This window comes from Pteropus vampyrus, unplaced genomic scaffold (assembly GCF_000151845.1).
Source record: "Pteropus vampyrus isolate Shadow unplaced genomic scaffold, Pvam_2.0 Scaffold244, whole genome shotgun sequence".
In the NCBI taxonomy this organism is placed as follows: domain Eukaryota; kingdom Metazoa; phylum Chordata; class Mammalia; order Chiroptera; family Pteropodidae; genus Pteropus; species Pteropus vampyrus.
Window position 1 is genome coordinate 1,278,596 of NW_011889025.1, and position 21,278 is coordinate 1,299,873.

Sequence of the window (21,278 nt, forward strand, 5' to 3'; positions counted from 1 at the left end):
TTGTATTAACCAATGTTACCCCAATAAACTTAATAAAAAAATAAAAAAATAAAAGTGGGCTTGACCTGAGGAGCAATGAAGAGGTTTCCTCTGCTTTACACACACACACACACACACACACACACACACACACACACACACACACTCAGCAACATCTTCCTCAAAATGTGTCTATGGTACCAAGACAGTAGAGTTGGGAAATATTAGAACATTAGATACACATGCTCTGCCTGTGACCAGAAGTCCCCTGTCATTCCCAAGTCCTACTGCTGGGCCAGACTCCCTTTAGAGAGATCCACAGTCCCATATCTATCATTCCAAAATCTAAAAAGCTCTGAAACTGAGAAGCTTTTGTAAGTTTATGGCAAACTCATTTGGCAGCAAAACTCAAACAGGCATGAGGCTATTTATAGTATTTATATCATACCCTGTATGAATATTCATGTGTTTTTGCTCCAGCAATATCAATGTACTTGATTACTGGGTGCTGCCTCAGACCCCACTGAAGGTGATGTATAATACATGCACCCTATTGCCTTTTAAAAATTCAAAGCATTCCAAATTCCTTCTATTATAGAATGCATTCTACTGTCTTTTAATGATCTATTTGGTATATCCCCCTCATTAGCCTGTGAACTTCTCCAGTGCCTAGCACACAGTCCAACATGTGTTTGGGATGCTACCCATGGTTTAGGAATGAAGAATGAACAGCCTTTAGTGTTTAAGGAGACTTGTTATGAAGTTCTTTCTTACATCTAACCTAAAGTGCCTCATGCTGCCATTCATTTATTCTGTGCCATTAATAGCGAAGAAGAACAGCTTCATTTTTTCCCCCCTCTTGGGGCTAATAAACTGTCCTTATAATCCTAATACCTTTAATCTTTTCTCCTGGATCGTCTTTTCCAATCCCTTAATCATCTTCATTGCTGTCATCTGTGGCCTTTACAGGTTCTTTCATTCCAAAATTGTGACCTAGTGCTTAGGATGGAGCTGCAAAGAACTCAGCTATTACACGCAATAGGCATCTCGTTTCTATGGTGAGCCTTTCCAATCGGTTTCATTTGGCTGGTCTAAGAAGCTTTGCCTTTTAAAATACACTCACAGGCAAACTCAAGAGGCCAGGAGTGACTTTCCCCTGAGTGTGCTGGTTGGTAAAAGGAAGGAGAAAGAGTACTATCTGACTATAAGAAACTGTAATTACAGAAAGTTGAAAGCAACAGGTAACACATGTAATAGGAAACTGCATATAAAAAGCACTGTGGATAATTACAGTGACCTCAGCCTGTCATTTTTACCTCTGGGGAACCGTCCTTGTTTGTGTGCATCATGTGCCTTTTCTCTAACACGGTTGGTAAAGGCCATTTCTGACCTCTTACTTCCCATTAAATGTGGGGAGTTGGCCTGACTTAGTCTGGGTTATTGCAAAACCATTGGATTAAGTTAAACTCCTCACTAATTAAGCCTGTGAGACTTCCTGTAACTCACAATATTTCTGGGCATAAGTAAAAACGTTTGACTCAGAGACAAAAGGTATTGTATTAATAACCAGGAAACAACAAAATACGCATGGTAGCATTTTCGGAAGCAAATTCCGTCATCCACATTCTGTTGGAAACTGCCATAATGATTTCTCATAAAACCTCAGTGTTTCCTTTTGGGGTGGAAACTGTACGTACTGTGATGGAGATTCAGAGATACATTTTTGCCAGTTAAATTAGAAAAAAATCTATTCAGGTGTCTGTCGCTTCTTCCAAGCATGAGTCAGAGCCTTTTGTAGGATTTTGTGTACATGTATTTTCTAAGAAGCACTGTTAGGTTTTCACATACAGGTCATTCTTTATTAAAAGTTTACATTACATTTTTTCTATCCTTTCTTATATTGCTATACCTCAGGGAAGGCAATGTAGGGTGCCAAATTGCAAAGGGAGGTTGTAAAGAGAGGAATATTGAAATTGGATGACCAAGCACTCCCAGAGAGGTTCCACAATGGTGGAAAGGAGCCCCTTCTGGGCATGTAGGTGGCAGCACGAAAGCCAGATTAACCTGGGGTGGGGGCAGGGGGAGAAGGAGCTGTTGTAGGAATATTTTCTTTACTTCGGCATCTTACCAGGCCTGGCCATCTCTTCCTCAAGAATGCTAGTGCTCCAAGGAGTAGAACTTGCCTTCTTTACTAATGGGAGAGGTTGGAAATTTCTTTGAATTTCTAGATGTCTTTGGCCAATGCTAGTGGCAGTCATTTTCTCTCTTTTCGTGATTATAGCAAGCTACTTTTCTAGGGAACATTGACTATGTTCTAGGCTCTATGGGGAGTGTTTTACTTAGTGTATTTCTTTTAATCCTCACAACACTTCAAAGAGGGTACTGTTATTACCTTCAGTCTCCACAGCGGGAAACTGGCTCGAAGAGGTCAGGCAACCTGGGAAAGGTCAAACAGCTAGTAAAGCGGCAGAGCCAGAACTTAAACCCAGATCTGCCAGACACCAAAAACTGGTTCTGAACCACTCTGTATAAGTCCTTGTAAAGTCAAATGGCCACCTTAATAAGCTCGACTATATTTTTTCTTTTACCAAATAGCAGAGCATCTAGTGTGCTTGATTTTGTGAGACTATAATTATAGCAACTAAAAGAATGCTAGTCTATTCTAGAAGTCCTAGCTGAAGGGCTTTCTATTGCTTTGTCTGGGGATTTTTTTCTTCTCACCCCATCTCCACTCCCCAGTTGGATAGCAAGTTCTTCAGGGGAAGGTTCTAGACTGATTCTTATACTCTTCTGCTTTCTATAGGCTACGTAGTACCCCACACATAGTAGGTGCTCAATAAATATTGACTGACTGATGAACGTTTGGATATTCCCTTCAGTGGTTTCTGGGTTGTTCAAGACCCTTCCATAATGCTAAGCAAACAGGTTAGAACCTTCAAAATGTCTATTGCCTTAATCTGCTTGCACTGAGATGACTTTTTAATACTGTCTCTGCACAGTAGCTAAATGTTCTCTTTGGCACCTGGATGATTGATTGTGTTTTTTTCTCTTTTCCTCCAAAAGCTCCAGCGTGGTGCAGACACTGCTTGACATGATTAACCATGCAGCTAACTTCACCAGACACCTTTCCAGACACTTCTTGAATTTTCTAGGAAAGCGGGTGCCATATTTAAGTATACTTCCAACTTAATCTTGCTTCCAGTCCTGTTCTGCTCAATGACTACATCTCAAATTTTCTTTGCGGAATGAGACAGGACAGAAAAAATATAAAAGTACATTCTTGTTGTCTGGTTGAATAGAGTCCTTAAGATTTTATCAGCTTGATATTTCTCATTAGACGAAACTTCAACACAGGATGCAGACCCATACTGGTCAGCCTCACATAAACTTCTAGCTTTGTCTAGAAGATAAAGTGGAAACATGCAGAATAGGACAAGTAAAGTCAGCTGAAGCAAGTTTTCACGGTATACCATGTGACTCTCAGAATAGCAACAATAACTATCATTTTCTAGGGGACTGCTATGTGCCAGGTACTCTGCTAAGCATCTCATAAGCATTCATTTCATTTCATCCTTAGAAGGACACTATGGAGGTAGGTACTATTATTATCACCATTTTCTAGATGCTCAAACTAGAGGTTAGAGAGTCTAAGTGAAACTTATAAAGTCCTTCATCAGTATGAGGAAGACCCTGGATCTGAATCCAGGTTTGTCTGATTCCAGAGCACATATTCTTGGCTACAGTGCTCTGCAGGGAATGGGGCTGGCTTCTCAGATGGTTCGGTGCTCTCCGTGTGATGCTGAGAAGAAAGTTGTTTAAAGGTTGGTAGAAGAAAGCCACGAGGATGGCCGATTTTCTGTCTTCCTATTTTCAGAAAATAATTCTTTCCTCTTTCAATACCCTAAGGGAACTGAACTGCAGGCAAAAGGCCACAGGAATCTGGTGAGACCCAAGTTCCAACCTGGCTGCACTTGGACTTGTTCTACTGGGGCTTGGATGGAGGGGAGCTGGTGTGTAGAGTGGAATGGCTGGTATTTGCAAGTAGCAACACCCTTGGGATGGGGTAGGAAACTCAGCTGCTGGAGCTGAGTTCAGTGAGGGCAACCAGAGTGGACACAACAGGTTGAAATCTAAACTGTTGGCATAAATGAAGTATCAGTTCTACCCAGCCTAGGTGAACTAACTGATCAAACTGAGAAGGGACTACAAGTCTCATCGGGTAGTGGTAGCAAATATGGGACACCATTCCAGGGCCGTGGTAAGGTGGATGAGAACCTGGGGAGAACTAGACAAAGCCCCAGTCCTAGAGGAATTAATTGAAAAGCTAGATCAGAGGCTGGCAACTGAGGCAATACTGCCCCCTAGGGGGTTTTTGGGAAATTTATGAGGTCGCTTAGTGGGTTGGAAAATGGGGATGGTAGGTTTCCAGCAATGCCCAGGACAGTCTTGCAAAATGAAGACTAGTCTAGCATCGGCATGATTTTGGAACGTTTTGATGGACTTCCATGGAAGTGAAAAACCCATTTATAGTTATCTAAACTTATGCTATAAATATTTTATGTGTACGCACAAAGCGTTTTGCTCCTCCCAACTAACCCCACAGTTTTAAAGAAACTACGTATTGTATAAAGAGATGGAAGGTCAACCTTTTTTTCCCAGAGGTTTATCCGGAGTCGTTCACCATTTCAGAAAATCATGTCAACAATTATTATGTTGCTTTTGGAATTAGAGTTGTCAATGCAACACCCCTTTATCAGTTCGTGTTTGTAGCTGTTGAATTCATGGGGATTCTATGTGAAGGCATAAGCCTCTCCCTACTCAGTCTTTCCATGTAGTCCTGTGTGAGCATTTACATATTTAAATATCTAGTAGTTTGCTATGGATTGCTTTCATTTCTTCTTTATGTGGCAGGACATTTATTGATCTTTTTGCATTTATGTGGATAGTTTATAGTATCTATGAATTTAATTTCAGGATAGTAAAGGGTTACAACCAAAAAAGACTTATTGTTAAAAAGAGGTGTTGATTCTAATAATGTTGAAAACTACTGTGCTAGCCTGTTGGTTTCCTGAGGGCCAGGATCATGTCTGTTTTGCTTCCATTTGGCCTAAATAACCTGGTGCCAGGTCAGAGTAGGTTATTAGAAAATAGCGGGTGAGTGAATAATGAATACTGAATGTGGACTCAAGCACAGAGCTAGAGAGTCAGGGATCTAGGTCAGCAGAGTGGTGGGGGGATAAAACTGGCAGGAGATGGGGGCTCTTGATTGCTGAAAGAGGGCAGGATACTAATTATGAGAAGAGGACCCTAGATCACAGCTTTCTCCAAAGCAAGTGTCCTGATGTCAAGTCCCAGCGCTCTTGTCTTGAGTTATGCTTGGGTCTAGGGACTGAGATCAGATGGTCCTAGTGGTAGAGAGAGTTGGGTTCACACCCTCACTTACTGGTATCAACCTTAAGAAGCATAAGGCCTGACCAACTAAGAGGAAGGCTGTTTCCCAAATTGGTTGTACCTCTTTGCATTGTGTTACCTGGGCAAAGGCGGAGATGACCCCAGGGAAAATGAGCCTCAGGTGTGGTCCCTACAGTATGTCAATGCCTCCCATGTCCCCAGTGTGGTCTCAGGCTGCCTTGGTCTTCAGGCAGATTAGTCCCCCGTTTTCCTTTTGTTGCTGCTGTTGTTTATTACTCTCATGATGCCCTTTCCATCAATAATGAGTATACCCCTTCTTTCTGGGTCCTGTCCCCAAAAGTGACTGCTCAATATCTGAAAAATGAATGGTTGAAGACTTCATGCTTCCTTATGAGAGAATGCGCTCCCCATTTGCATGGGGGGTGGGGGTAAAGGGAAGCACCTCTTTTAGAGATAAAATAGAGAAATGTTGAGGGAGGTATCAAGCCACCTGATATGAGAAGTGGAAGTGATTCTTAGGTCGTCTGATTCATTGGATCCCAAACCTGCCTGCACGGTGGAATCGCTGGGAATCAGACATTCTGAATCAGTATGTTGGAATTGGGCCTGGAATATGCATATTAATAAGTAGCACAGGTGATTTTGACAAGGAGCTTGGTTAGGGAATCCACTCAGACTGACCTTCTCATTTTACTGGAAGCCAGCTGAGTTTCAGAAAGGGGCAGCGACTTGCTCCAGGACACACAGCAAGTCATGGCAGAGCTGGAGCTGGAAATCATGTTTCTTTCCACTGTATTGGTTGTGGGAATATCTGTCATCATTGTGACTGGTTGAAGAGATCCTTGGCATGGGAAGAAGAACCTTAAATCTCACTGTAGAGTCTGGCTGCCCACTAAGACTGTAGGTAGGGAACAAATGGGATGCTCAAGGGTTGTTTTACCTTATTGCAGGCAGTAAATTTATTGTAGTGTTTAGGAGAGAAGCAATAAACTACCCACCAAGATTAGTAGGACAAGAACTCACTAGTATGTTTGACTGTGTCTAGCCATGGAAAGCCAAATGAAATAATGGAGGCAATTATGTACCTATTTTGTTCGAACACTTGGGCTAAAAATCCCCTGGTAACTGAGGGAAACATGAGCTTTAAAAAAATGTCACCTTGGGGTTGGCTCCATAGTGTAGTGGTTAGCATGTCTGCTTTACATGCAGAAGGTCTGAGTTCGCACCCCAGATGGAGCCACGGACCATACCCCGGGGTGCGCCGGCCCCCAAGTGGGCCAGGCCGCCAAGTGCACCCTGCGCACCAGGCCCCTGGTGCTTGCTACGAGTGGGTGGGAGGAGATGCCTTGCCTTCAGAGATCCAGTTCTTAAGGGGAGATGGCAACATCCATAGGTCAAGGGTGGAAGTGGAGGGGGGAGAATTACAGAAGCAAAAGAAAATGTCACCTTAAGTAGCCTGAGTGACTTCAAGTCCCACTTCACTTTTCTTTTTCCCTGGAGACACCTTCCTGCCTGGGGGCGGGGGGGGGGGATGTGTGAAAATGTCCTAGGGGAGGATGAGTGAAAATGTCCACGGCTGTGGAAATGTGGAGGGAGAATGAAAGCCCGTGTAGGAAAGACCAAACAAAATGGAATATTAGGCCAAGCTTCAGTGGAAGTGGTGTAAACACTTGTTCTTTCACGATAACCTTTTGGATTCTCAGCCTGTTCTTGCTGGGGCCTCAGTACAAGTTTCGGAGGGTTCCAAACCACCAGCTTTTCACTTTGGCATAATTCTAGGCAGCCCCTTTGGAAGGCTCCTGGAATAGCAGCTGCTCCATCAGCAACTGAACGAAAACAACACTTCTTATTTCGATTCTTAAATAGCAAATATGTCTGTCCCCTGCCCTTAGCCCTCTGCAGCCAAAACTGCCTCAATGAGAGGTAGCAGGTGTTTGCCTGTTTTCTAAGTAGCAGGGCTGCCATGGGTCACTCACTCCTATCTCTGAGCAAAAGGTCAGGGGGCTTGTTGGTAAGGGAAGGGGCCATGGCTACAGACTTTTGACACAGGTCAGGGTAGGTAGTACAAGTGTACCAGGGGATGGAGCTGTGGTGAGCTCAGTTGTGTATTGCGGCTGTAGAGTCAGAAACCCCTGGGACCTTACATTTCTGCTCAGTTCTGGAACCACTAATTTGCTACATGACACTGAGAAAGTCTCTTCTTTTCTGTGGGTCACACTTCACCATTTTTGCATTTAATACATGGTGCCATTTACTGTTAACAACTGGTGTGCCGTCAGAAAAAAAATAAAGCTGAATCTCTATCTCACTCTTTATTCCAAAATATTTTCAGCTTAGTCAGGGATTTAGATTTTAAAAATAGAAACTGTTAGAGATTAGAAGAAAGCATAAAAAATATTTTTTAAATATTGAGATACAAAGTCTTTGCAAAGCACGAAAACACTCCAAGAGCTATAAAGAGAAAGAATGACAGATTTGACTGGAAAAACTGAACAACTTCGGTATGGTAAAACATATCTCATGCAAAGTTGAAAGACAAAGGACAAACCAGGATAAAGCCACAACACAGAAGGTGGACAAATTTTTGTTTTTGCTTTTTTAAATAATATTTTAAGAGCTCCATTATAGGAAGTGCATTATTTTCATTGTATTCTCCATGATCTGCAATTACATTATTCAATTATTTGCTTATTAGCTGTTTCCTCTACTAACATGTCAGCTTCATGAAGGCTTCATGAGGCTTTGCTTATTGACTACTATATTCCTAGTCTTATGGCAGTACTTGGCACACAGTAGGTTCTCAAAAATACTTGTTGAAGGAATAAATGAGCTTCTATAGATCAATTAGACTATGACGAACAATCCACTAGGAAAATGGTCAAAGAACAATAACAATAACAGGCAACTCACAGAGGAGCTACAAAGAGCTTATTCCATATAAGAAGGTTCTCACGACATCAGTAATAATTAATAATAATGCAAATTAAAAAGCATTGAGATGATTGAAGTGTCATTTTCACCTCTCAGATTGGCAAAAAATGTAAAAAAAGGTTGCTAAAACCCAGCATTTGTCAGGATATGGTGAATCAGGCACACATATTCACTCTTGGTGTGCATCTAAATTAGCACAACTTTTGGAGAGCAACTTGAAAAATCATTTGACCCAGCAACTCTTGTTTAGGAGTTTATCCTTTTGACATGCTCCATGTATAAGGATATCCATTTCAACATTATTCGTAAAGAATAAAAAATTGGAAATAATCTAAATGACTTCAGTGGAGGACTAGTTGAATATAGTACATCCAAATAATGGCATACTGAGCTTCACTATGCTAATAATTAAGAATTTGGGCTCTGGCCAGACAGCCTGGGTTTGACTTCCTCTTCTAGCCCTTGTGTGATCTTGCCCAAGTTTCTAAACCTCCCTGTGCCTCAATTTTTCTCATCGGTAAAATGAGAAATATAATACTACGTCCTGTATGAAATCGTCATGAGTAAATGAGATAATTCATGTGAAATATGAAATATTTAGACAGTATCTGGTACAGAGCATTCAATAATTGCCACCCGTTATTATCATTACTACTACTGCTACTACATATAATGTTGACAATGATGATTTAGCTGCAAATAAGAAAAATCTAGATCTATATACTGATATGCAATATCTTCAATATATTATTGTGATAAAAGCAAGTTGCAGAAGAATTAGTACAGTAGGATCTGATTTTTGTTAAAATCATTATAGGAAAAAAATCTGGAAGACTAGAAAGTCAACATTGGTTATCACTGGGAACAGGATGGGAGAGGCGGATTTTTTACGTCAGTAATGATTAGACTTGTTTGAAATAAGCATATGTTACTTTTATAATAAACAAAAGATGTAAAGGCGAAAAAAATCTCCATTTGGAAATCTGAGGACAGTTAATCCCACCAAGCCTCGCATCCCCCAGTCCTTGGCTACAGCCCAAATGTAAGCCTCCCTGCGCGTCATCTGTCCTCTCCCATACCATCCTCATTCTGTTCTGTGCTCCCATTCCCCACCACTCCTTACTCATCTATTTCACTACTACTGCCCTCTCCCACTCTTCTCTGTACCTTTCGGACCCCACCCTCGTCCATGAGAAACAATTCTCTCCCTGCATCGTAAATAAACTTCAGAGAATACTGTTCTCTTCTCTCTCCGTGCCTGGAAGTACTGAAACCAGTCTCCAGCGAGGCACTCACAGCTTTGCCTGCAGCGCTCCCTAGTGGACATTGCCAATACTCTCATACCACAGGCACCCTAGGGCTGGGAGGTGGGGTCTGTGCTCTAGCTTCCCCTGTTTGCTTCCAGACCGTTACTCCTCCGCCTTCGGCCAAGAGCTCCTCCTTCTCATGCCATCTGGCTACAGCACCCTCTTCTCTCTACTCCTATCAACCTTTCTTTTTAACCATCCCCTCCTAGTCAAATTACCCCATTCACCCATTCACCGAAGAGTTCGACATCTGGCTCACTGCCTTCTTCTCCATCCCAACTCCTGACATCATTCTAGGTGAGTTTGACATCCATGATCCGTGTGCAGGACACACTCCCATTCTAGCCATACCATGCTTCATCACCAGTCAGAACTGCTCCGTCTCAGAACCCCCCACCATCCACATCTTGCTCGCTGGCCTCAAAGCTCATCTTTCTACCTCAGAAGGATCTCCAGGCTCTTGAACTCCCTTCATTCTCTCACCTTGTCAGCACCTCCCACCTTTCTTTCTTCCTTCCTTCTCCATTCTTAAAAATGATGGTGATGATGAAAAAATTACCAATGAATATGTATGTGCCAGGCACATACTAAGCATCTTACATCATTTCAGTAATCTCATTTAATTCTCACAATAACTTTATGGCACAGGTACTGTTGTCTTTTTTTTTTTTTTTTTGTAATGAGGGAACTGGGGTTCAGAGATGTCGAGTGACTTACCCAAAGTCCAACAGCTAGTACAGGACAGAAATGAGATTTGAAGCCAGGTCTGTTTACCTAAATCCTGAATATAGACTTCAGGATCTTGTCTATATCCTTAACTCCCTTGCCCTGTGTCTTTCTGACACATCCACTAGGCAAAAACCCAAGCCTGAATAAATTTAACTGACAGCCTCCTCCTCTCTGCTTACACCCAGATGGAGGAACACTGCTGGAGAAAATCCCATCACTTTGTTGATTAGTCCCACTTGAAAGTCAGAGTTTCCAACCTCAGCTGGGCCCTTGACTCGGCTAAACAATCCTTCTAAGTAACTGTCCTGACAACAGCACTTTAAAACTTCCTCCACTGCCCTCTGGAGTCAGACTGTCTGGGTTAGAATCCTGCCTCGGCCACTTCCATGCTCCATACCGTGCCAGCCTTTAAGGAAGGGTGAGGTGGAAGAAAAGGGAATGAGGGGAAGGGGAAGTGACACGTCTTGAGTGTCTTCTGGGTACTAGCCACTATGCCAGGTGCTTTGCATGCAGTATTTCACCTAATCCTCCCAACAGCTCCACAGGGAGATGCTATTATTATTCTTGCTTTACAGAGGAGGAGACTAAGTCACTTACTAAGATGACGCAGCGCATAGACGAAGAAGGCGTCTTATTCGTTTAGACCCTTCTTATCTTGATTGATTACTGTGAAAGCCTTCTAAATGGTCCCCGTTACCTAGCTCATGTCTTCCCATCTACCCTCCAATCTGTTACTGGGGAAATCTTCCTAAAATGTACCATGTTACTTCCCTGCTTAAAAATCCTTTTGAAGCTCTCCTACAGTCTTCAGAATGAAATTGAAACCTTTAATCTTAATAATTTGCCCCCTCCTTCCTTTCTCACTGTGGCCACTGCCATCTGCTTATGACCCAGCCATTTTGAAGTATTTTTGGCTGCCTGATGACACTTTGCTTCCCTCTAACTTTATGCTTATGTATATTTTCTGCCTTGTCTCCTGTGTCCCCTGCACCCCTTTCCCATATACCTTTAATGTTTCTCTTCTGTGTTTTCATAGCATTGATGCATTGATCATAATGTTCTATAATGTTCTTCGGACTTGTCTGTTTCCCCCATTAACTGGGGAGCTGCTTGAGGGCAGGACTGTGACTTAGTAATCTCCAGCTCTGTACACCCCAGAGCGTAGCACTGGAGCCTGGTTAAATTCATGTTTGTCGAATGACTGACTGAATGAATGGAATAAATGAAGGAAGAAAAAAACCCTCAGTTAGAAAGTTTAGTGACATGAGCTGTATGGTATCTGGTTTTTGGCTGAAGCTGCTGCAGTTTTTTCCTATGATTCCAGTGTTGTAAAAATATGTCTGCACGTGGATAAAGACTGGAAGAGAACTTTCCACACACAATTAAGAGTTGTGTTAAAGTGGTGAGTTGTTGGATGCTTTTTTTTTTTTCCTGTTTTCAAAATGTTCTTTCGTGCTGCTTTCAGAGTGTATTGGCAGTGTAGTGACATTGTAGAAATGGAATCTGGGGTTCCCATGGAGGAATCGACAACAGATGTGTATTGATGCCCAGTGCACCCTGCTAGGTTCTGAGTATTGTGGGAAGGGTGATGGGCAGAGGCAACTCATTCTGACTCAGGTTCATATGGCCAGGAGTCTTGCCAATTTGATTGGATTTGCTGGAATAAAATGAGAACTTTCAAGAATTTTCCAAACTCCTGGGTTAAGATATTTTTTCTCTCAAAGCTGAGGTAGCAAACAAAGATGGCTTTTGTTTACAGTGAAATACTTATTCCTTTGATTATGTTCTGCAAAGTGACTTCTGCAGCTGAGTGGAGAAACTGATAACCCATGCTTGCATGGTTTAGAAATGACCAAAAATGTTTCCTTTTTCTAGCTCTTGAATAAAATATTTAGGAATTTCATTGGCAAAACAATGAAATTGTTCCTTCATTGTGACAGGATTTCCAAAACTACATATCGTGTGTTAACCCAGAAGAGGCAAAAAATGGGAAGCAACACTCTCCAAGATTCATATGATGAGTACTCTGCTTTTGCTGGGTGCTTACTCACTCTGCTGTGTCAAGCACTGTGCTCAGGACTTTGGAGCTATCTATCTCATTCAGAACTTGCAACAGTCTCTAGAGTAGGTACTGTTATTATTCCCACATTAGAGACGGTAAAACTGAGGTTCGGCTCTGAAATCATGAGACTGGGCTTTGAAGAAGAGTTCAGCTGGCTCTGCAGGTAAGCACTAATCACTGAGAAACCCTGCCTCTAGGCTAGTTGTGCTACAGTAACAGAAGTATTTATTTTTATTAAACAAAATCATTTTATATTTACCATGCACCAGGAACATGGTGAGTGCTTTACAAACAGGTCATTTAATTCTCATAGACAACCATGTGAGGAGGTACTATTATTGCTACCTTGTGATAGATGATAAAACAGAGGTACAGGGAGATTAAGTCACTTGCCCAGAGTCAGGCAGGTTAGTATGTGAAAGAGCCAGAGTTACAGTCCAGACAGCCATGTTCTTGACCCTGTGCTGGATAGCATACTACTCTCTGTGTCCTGTCTACAGAGTTTTGGCTCAGAAACACTGAAGACATGGGCCTCTTTTTGCTGTTTTAAAACAAATTTGTACTTTTTGGAGCATTTTCCCCAGTAAAGCCTCTGTTCTGCTCCCAGGGATCTTGCAGGGGTTGGGGGAATAAATATATACCTCTGTTCCTCTGTAGCAATACTAACCTAGAGGCAGGGTGCTACGTGGTTAGAACTTCCCTGTGGCTCAAGCTGAATTCTGCATTGAAGCTTCATCTCATGATTTCAGAGCTAAATCTCTCTGAACCTCAGTTTCATCATCTCTGCTAAAGGAAAAAGGAGCTTTCTCCTGACACCTTTATTTACTTCCGTGTGTGTGTGTGTGTGTGTGTGTGTGTGTGTGTGTGCGCGCGCGCGCGCGCGCGTGCTTGGAAGAGGCAGGTTTCCTCTACAGCTGGGCACTGGATGAGTGAAGGGCTTTTAGTATGTCACTTCAGGAGTCAAACTCACCTCTTTTCATTCAACAGAGACTTCGGGGTAACACCTTTTAAAGGCGGTTTGCTAGTAGTCACCAGGAGTAGGCAGTGTTCTTCCCTACCCAGCTTGTCCTGCCTATTCCTCTCTACCACCCTGCCTCATTCCCCAGAGCCCAGTTGACAATGGTGGCCTCTTTGCTTGGAGGGAGTTAAAGGGGTAGCAGGCCCAAGTTACCAGCTTGAAAGCTTCATTTGACAGGGGAGGAGACACATCTGGTTTGGGTTTTCAATTCCACAATGATTTATTGCGGGCCTGCCAGCTGCAGAGGTTCTGGACTAGGCTAGATAGGGAGAGATGAAAAGATAAATAATATATTGTCTGCGCCCTTAAAGGAGTTTTATAAGTTGTAGGGGTATATAGACCTGAATGAGCAATTTTTATGCAACGAGGCCTGTGCTCAGTGGTTTACCTCGCGTACATTATATCTTCAAACCTTTTCGATAGTTTCTAGTATGGGGGCAGGGAAACCATTATTACTTCATTTTACATAGGAGGAAATGGCCTCAGAGAGAAAGTGACTGGCCCAAGGTCACACAGGTAGTGATGGAACCAGGCCTGGAACCTAAATGTGTCTGCTTCCCAACCCCACACTCCTGATCATTACTTCACCCTGCTTCCCAGAGATGACTGTGATGAGTAATACTTACTGAGCTTCCTAGGCCAAGTTTCATGCTGAATAGGATGCCGATATTATTATTTCTTTGGCAGCTTCCAGTATTCCATTGAGGCATGTTGTTATCCCCCTTTCCAGAAGGGAAAACTGAGTTTGCCTTGGGAAGTGATGGAGCTGGAATTTGAACCTAGGTTATTCCAGCTCACCAGTCTATAGCATGAAAGAGATAGACACAGGGTGCCATGAGAGTTCAGGAATGAGCCAATGAATTTTGCCTGGGAAGGTTCCATGGCAGAGACAGCATCTGGATTTGACTTAGAAGGGTGAGTTGGTGTTTAGATAGGTAGAGTTGGGAGAGGGGACCACCAGTCAGAAGGGATATTATAAACAAAGAGATACATTGTGGGGCATTTTGCTTGAGAAGATTGCAGGTTCATTCAATTTGTGGGCAGGGTACCCTGGATGTAGGGAAGCAATGGGAAGGAAACTGGATATACCTGAGGGCTTTCACGTTTTTGTCAAGTTGAAGTTCTTGTTTTTCAATGAAGAGCAGGTACTCCACCCAAAAAGCTTTTCAAATGATACTATCATACAACCCATGAGCAAATGCACATGGGACTCTCACTGTGTACATACTACTGTGCTACGAGCTGTGGGTAATAGAAAAGAAAGCAACTCAATTTCTCCAAAATGTGTGCTGAGGGCCCCACTGTAGTTGGAGGAGACAAGATACACACACCGGAAAAATCAGCAGCCAGCCCAGACAGTTTGTGATTAGGGCCAAATGAGTTTTCCCAACTGTCAGCTTTCCAGGAAGACGGAGATGGGGGGAATTGGGAGGGACTGCAAAGGGAGACTTCACCAGGAGAATTGGTTTGGGCTTTGAGGGCCATTTTAATAGGTATGCATGGAGAGGAAGTCAGGCGAGCTTAAGACCATGTAGAACTACTGTGGCTGCCACAAAGGGCTCTACAGAGGCCTCCCTTCCCCCAACTGCTGCTGCCCCCATCCATGTCTTGACCTCTGGGAGTTTATTAGGAAAGATGGGACTGTATGGGGTCAGAGACAGCCCATGGGAGCTGGGAAACAGGGCTGGGTACCTGATATTTCTGATCCTCCAATTTTCTACACTTAGCTTCAATTTCTGGCAGCTCCCCCAGCTGCTGAATTGTATGTGTATGTGTGAGCAGTATTTTAAATTAAGCAGTGAGTGCTTTCAGCTCATCATAAACATGCTAAAAAGCTTCAGCCAGGGCCCGAGCCCACTCCCGCCCCTTACACTCAGGCGGCAGCTGGGGCGACTGGACCCCACACTCTAATGCGTGTTGTGTATGACTCACCAACAAAAAAGACTGTATATTTCAGTCTTCCTGGGTAGCTGATTCCTAGCTGCGGTGGGATCACAGTTCGAATTTGGAAGGCTGGGGGCCTCAGCCCCACCCTACTGACTGAGAATTCTACAACATATGGAGCACCTACTTTGTGCAATGCATTGTGGGTAAGTCCATTAATCTCTCTGGGCTTTCCATTTTCTCATCTTTAAAATGCATATAATAATCCTGTCTGCTTTACCTCCCTACCAGGGCTGTATGTCTCAGCCACACTGTTCTTTTGATTTCTGGAACATTCGTAAAGTCTCCTTCTGCCCCAGGGCCTTTGCGCCTGCTGTTCTTACTGCCTGGACTGCTGTCTCTTGCTTTGGACATGGGAGGCTTCTCCTTAACTCTTCAGTTTCAGCTTAAATGTTACATCCTGAGCTAAGCCTTCTTTGATCAGTTACAGTTAGTCACCTCCTGCTTCTCACTAATATTCCTTTATATCAGCAATATTTTCTTAATCGAATTAACCTCTTTGGGTAATTAAGTCTGCTTATATTTATCTGTTTATAGTCTATCTCTACCACTGGAATGTAAACTCCAAGAGGACAGGGACCTTGTCTTTATTGCTCGGCAATGTGTCCCTCTCATCTAGAGGGGTGCCTGGCACATAGTAGGCTGACATAAACAAAACCATCTGGGAAATGTTTTCTCCCTGGGGTTCTTGCCAGACATATGGTTGCTGAGGGAAAAATCATGACAGAACTGTGTCATTCCAAATGAAAAAAATTCAGGATAGAGGGAGGAGTTTGTTGAAAGCAGTTCTGTTTTAGAATCAGTCCTTGGAGTCTCATCACCAGACAGCCTTAAAAAATCAAACAAAAGGGATAAAAAGGATAAAAATCTGACTTTTTACTGGGTGTTTACTCTGTGCCAAGAACTGTTCTAAGTGTTCTACACAGATTATCTCATTTAATCCTCATAATAACCCAATGACGTCAATTCAACTTAGCCTCATTTTTATAGATGGTAGAATTGAGGCTCTGAGATGTTAAGCAAAGTGCCCAAGGTCACACAGCTAAGTGAGAGGCAGAATGAAAAGTTGAACTCAAGACAATCAGAGTCTGAGTCCATGGATGAAATGATCTCTGCCCCTTGCAGCCTCTGGCATACTTTTGCTGCAGCATTGATCATGCCATAGGGAGGAGGCTTGTTTATTCATCTACAATTTGCACTAAACTTGGAGCTTCTCAAGTGCAAGGACTGGGTCTTCATTTCTGCTTCTCCTATGCCTAGAATAGAGCTTGTTCCAGAACAGGCGCCAATCAATATTTGTTGAATGAATGAATGAGTGTGGAAGTGAGTGAATCCATGTTCCTTTATTTTTTCAGGCCTCAGGCTTATGGGCTCATGTTTATTTCCCTGGTTTATATTAAAATGTAGCACTGGGACAAAGATGTTCTGGTGCAAGAGGTCCCTCACACCATGGGATACAAGGGGGACCAGTTCTGACTGGGAAAACCGAGGCAGTGTCTATAGAGCAAGGCACTTGATTCTAAGGGTTTCATTTTGTCGTCAATCTAAAAAGTAGCTGGGCCTGTTTAGGATTTAAACAAACTTTCAGTGTTCAAATCCCATCTCAAATCCTTTGCAGAATGAGGCAGGGTGTGGGAGAGGAGGAGGGGGGAATTATAAATAAACAAATACCCACAAACCGGCTGATTTTTTAAACAGAATTTGCTTAAATCAGTGCTATGCCACATTTTCCCAACTGGCCTTCATCATGAGAACAAGTGGGAACTTTCATACTGAATGGCTTTATTTTTTTTCCAGCTAGATGAATGGAAGGAGTTTTGGCTTGGGAGGCAGGTTTCAAATCCTCGGCACACAGTTTGCTGCCCTACTGTGCCCCATCCATCACACACAGCATCCTGCACAACATACCCAGTCATCACATATGCTGCTTCAGCCCTCTAAAATAATTGGGTCATTGTTTTATTACACCAGTGAGAGAGCTGCCAGCCTGTTAGGATTATGTCATTGACATTTGCGTGAAAAGGCAATCATGATATGCTGGTCATTTAACACAGCTGGGAATGCAACTGTGTTGTCATTGTTTGAGGTTCTCATCCAACCCCTTTGACTCTGTTTCACAGCTCAACCAGTGTAAATGGATCGCTCTGATGTATGTCACCTTTGAAATGTAGTCTAGTCCTTCAAAGGACCAAGCAGGGTCTAACTCTTTTCATGCACTTGGACTTTTCAGTTTGTAAGCACAGTGGTCTGAAGGTGAGAGATGGTTGCTTGTCATGCATGTGGGAGTTGTACACTCTAGTGGCAGGATGCTATAATACACTGTCATTTGTTCACTAACTACTGATCAGAGCCAAGGACAGTTTTGGCTCAAGAACAAATGAGGGCTAATGTTGTCTGTGGGGGAAGACTATTTAGACAATTTATGAATCAGAGTTCTGTTGCGACTTCTATTGTGTGTTAGTTTCAGTAGGACCCGTGCTTTGAGTGCAGCATCAATATGCTTAAGCACGGGTCTCTGCTAATGAGATTTAAGCATATTTGCATTTTCTAACAGGTGTTAATGATAGCAGATTATCTTAGTTCGAAATGGAATTATTAGCATTGATTTTAGAAGTATAAACAGTTCAAATTCATGTGTCAATTTTTCTATCGTAACTCATTGATCCTCTTCTCCCACTTAGCATGCTAGTTGGAGTTTTATACCATATGGCCATCAATGTACTCTTCAAAGGAATCTATTGCAGACACCTGTCTATCTCTCTTCTGGTTCCAGTCCTTGCCAAACCAGCCCTTGCCAGCTATCTCGAGGTGTGACAGGCAGAGCTGGCCCAATAAGAGAGTCAGCTGAAGAGGTGGAGAGGTTCGGATGCAAATCCCCTAATCCCAATTGCCATGACTATAAAGAACTCAGGTTCCTGAATTTTGCTTGGCAATTGATTCCAACTCCTTTGCCTTCCTGGTGCTTTGGTATTTGTGCTGTTCCTCGTTCCTGCTTTTGATCTATCTTTTCCACATGGCTGCAGCTCCTTTTTGTAAAGTGCAGCTCTTGCTGGGATCAAATGAGAGAATATACCCAGATCTGGAATAGTGCCTGGCAGAAAGTACATGCTCAACAAATGATAGTTGTCGTCTAATTTTCCCTGTCTAGGTTTATTCTGGTTATGTTCTCTGCACCTTCAACACTGGCTCTGGACCAGTGCCTGCTTCCTCTCTGACTGGTAAGCCAGGTAATCTGCTCCTCAGACAAGCTGGGCTCCTTACACTTGCAGCCTTTTGTTGTCCTTACCTGTAGCCATGCAGCACTCACTGTAACCACAGACAGACCTCTGCCAGCTGCTTACATTAACCAATTGAATTCTGGCAGGGAAGAATAAATTTGCAGACAAGAATTTGCATGTCTGGGCCAGATACAAGACCAGGAAGCAAAGCCATATTTACCTGTCTCCCCAGTTGTGAGCAAATCACCCATTCTGGTTAAAACCAGAAGTTTTACACCCATGACTGCAATACCACACATCAAACAGTTGCTTAGAAGAAACAGAGTGGTTTTCATATCAGAAATGTAACGTATGTGCCGCTTCTCAAATTTCTTAAAAGTAGCTACCACACCTGGGTAAGATTCCCTTGAAAATGACCACCTTGTTGGGTGTCATGTAGAGATTTTAATTTTGGAAGCCCTGGGAGCACTTTTATGCTCTTTCCAAGGGGATCTCTGCTTTAATTTGCAGAGAGTTAAAATATTGGAGAAGAGATCTTCCCCAAACTCACTTGCTCTTTGAAAACACTCTTCAATTGCCTTGGCGAACAGCCAATCCAAACACTAAAAAAGAGAGAACGTAGGAATCCTGAACACTATTCCCCGTGCATGTCCAAACAAGGATGGGGAAAGGAGTGGGCAATAGAAAGAGGAGAAAAGGCATTTTTTGCATCCTAGGCTGGCAGCCGATCTCACCCCATCATGTTCAGTGTCCCTTCCACTCATACAGAGGAGAGAGGACATGTGGTGACATCGTGACAGCATACTTCCCTGCCAGGGTCAACTCTTCAGCCTGAGAGATTCCAGTCTGGCAGGCTACCCCAGGGCTAAGAGCAAAGGTTCAGTCTACTGAGGTCACTACTATGATCAGTTCTCAACTACTTTGACTTGGTTTTCTGTTTTGTGTTCATCGGTTGTTGGTTCATTTGTTTCTACCCGTCTGGGAGGAGATGACATGATTGACTATTCCATATGACTTTTCCTTTTCAACACTTAATCATATTCTGAGAGACTCTCTGAGCTCTAGCAACTGTGTGGTTATGCTGTGAAACGGCAATTTCTTTCTATGCATTCAATAGGAATTGTTTGTTCTGATAATGTCAATTTTCCAGTGTTTCCAACATTAGGTATTACATGGTAAGAGATAGGTGGTTTAACCAACTCTTACTGGGAATTATCTCTTCTTCCTTCAATCTCATACAAATATTAGAGTGTCCAGAGCTTCTTTCATGCCATTTTACTGACAATACACATTCATTAATTCATAAAATAGCATTTTTTGAGTCCTTATTATATATGAGGTACTATGCTATGGTGTGCTTTACATACCACATCTTATTTCATCCTCACCACGAGGCTATGAGGCACGTACTGTCATTTTCTTAATTTAATGCGAGTAGACTGAGGTTCAGGGAGCTTAATGCAAGATTACACAATCAATATGTAGGGAGTTGGGATTCAAACACAGGCTTATCTGATTCAACCGCACTATATTTCCTCCACATAGCATATTTTGGGCCCCTCATAGCCTTTAAGAAAAAAGTAATCCTTAGGGAAATTCTCCTACTACACTTTTTGCTAACACAGTAGTCTCCCCTTATCTGTGGTTTTGCTTTCCATTTTTAGTTATCCACAGTCAATCGTGGTCTGAAAATATTAGATGGAAATTTCCAGAAATAAACAATTCATTAGCTTTAAATCGCATGCTGTTTTGAGTAGCATGATGACATCTTGTGCCATCCTGCTTTGTCCTGCCTGGGACATGAATCATCCCTTTGTCCAGCATCTCTACACTGTATATACTCCCTGCCTCTTAGTCACTTAGTAGTAGCTGTCTAGGTTACTGGCACAGTATCACAGGGCTTGTGTTCAAGTAGCCCTTATTTATTTAAAAATAGCCACAAACTGCAAGAGTAGTGATGCTGGCAGTTGGAATATGCCAAACAGAAGCCATATATATATATATGGCACTGGTGGGTACTTTACACCCAGGTACCAGTTGTAGAGTTTAAACCAGGCCTGTATTAGTTCAATGCACCTATTTTACTTTTCCATACTGCTTGTAATAAAACATAGGAGATGTAAGACATACACAACTAGAGTAGGTTGTTAACTGCTAGCAAACATCCCTCTAACATTTATTGAGCAGCTATTAGATCATCGCTATATAGCTTCTGCCCTCAAGTTGCTCATAAGAACTTCCAGGTAGACAGATATGGGAAGCATACATTTAAATGTATTAAATATACCTGATGTACAAGCCTGACCTGTAATTAGTATATTAGAATATTTGTAAACAGGAAACTATAAAAGGCTTGAAAGAGGCAGGCCTAGTTTAATAGTGAAAGTAAGGAGCACAAGGCTCTCTGCCACTAAGTAGTCACATAGGTGTTATCCCCTTAACTCTCTGGGCTTCCGTTTCCACATATGGGACCTCAGAATAATAGTCATAGTCACCATTTATTTAGCACTTTACTGTGCAGTAGACATGGTACTGGGCGGTTTCCACTTAGTCTTTATAACCATTATTCTCTATTTCCTTTTTCTACAGTTGAGGCTCAGAGACATAAGGTAATGTGCCCTAGGTCACACAGCTCTTCAGTAGTCAATTGTTTCTATATCCAGAATCCTCTCATACCC

The 21,278-nt window shown here is 42.6% G+C and overlaps 1 protein-coding gene across 1 annotated transcript in view; it reads left to right on the plus strand.

Annotated features, from left to right (window-relative positions):
• RTL9 (retrotransposon Gag like 9) overlaps window positions 1-21,278 on the plus strand; it is an 80,408-nt gene that overhangs the window by 28,985 nt on the left and 30,145 nt on the right. The gene's annotated exons all lie outside the window — the stretch shown is intronic.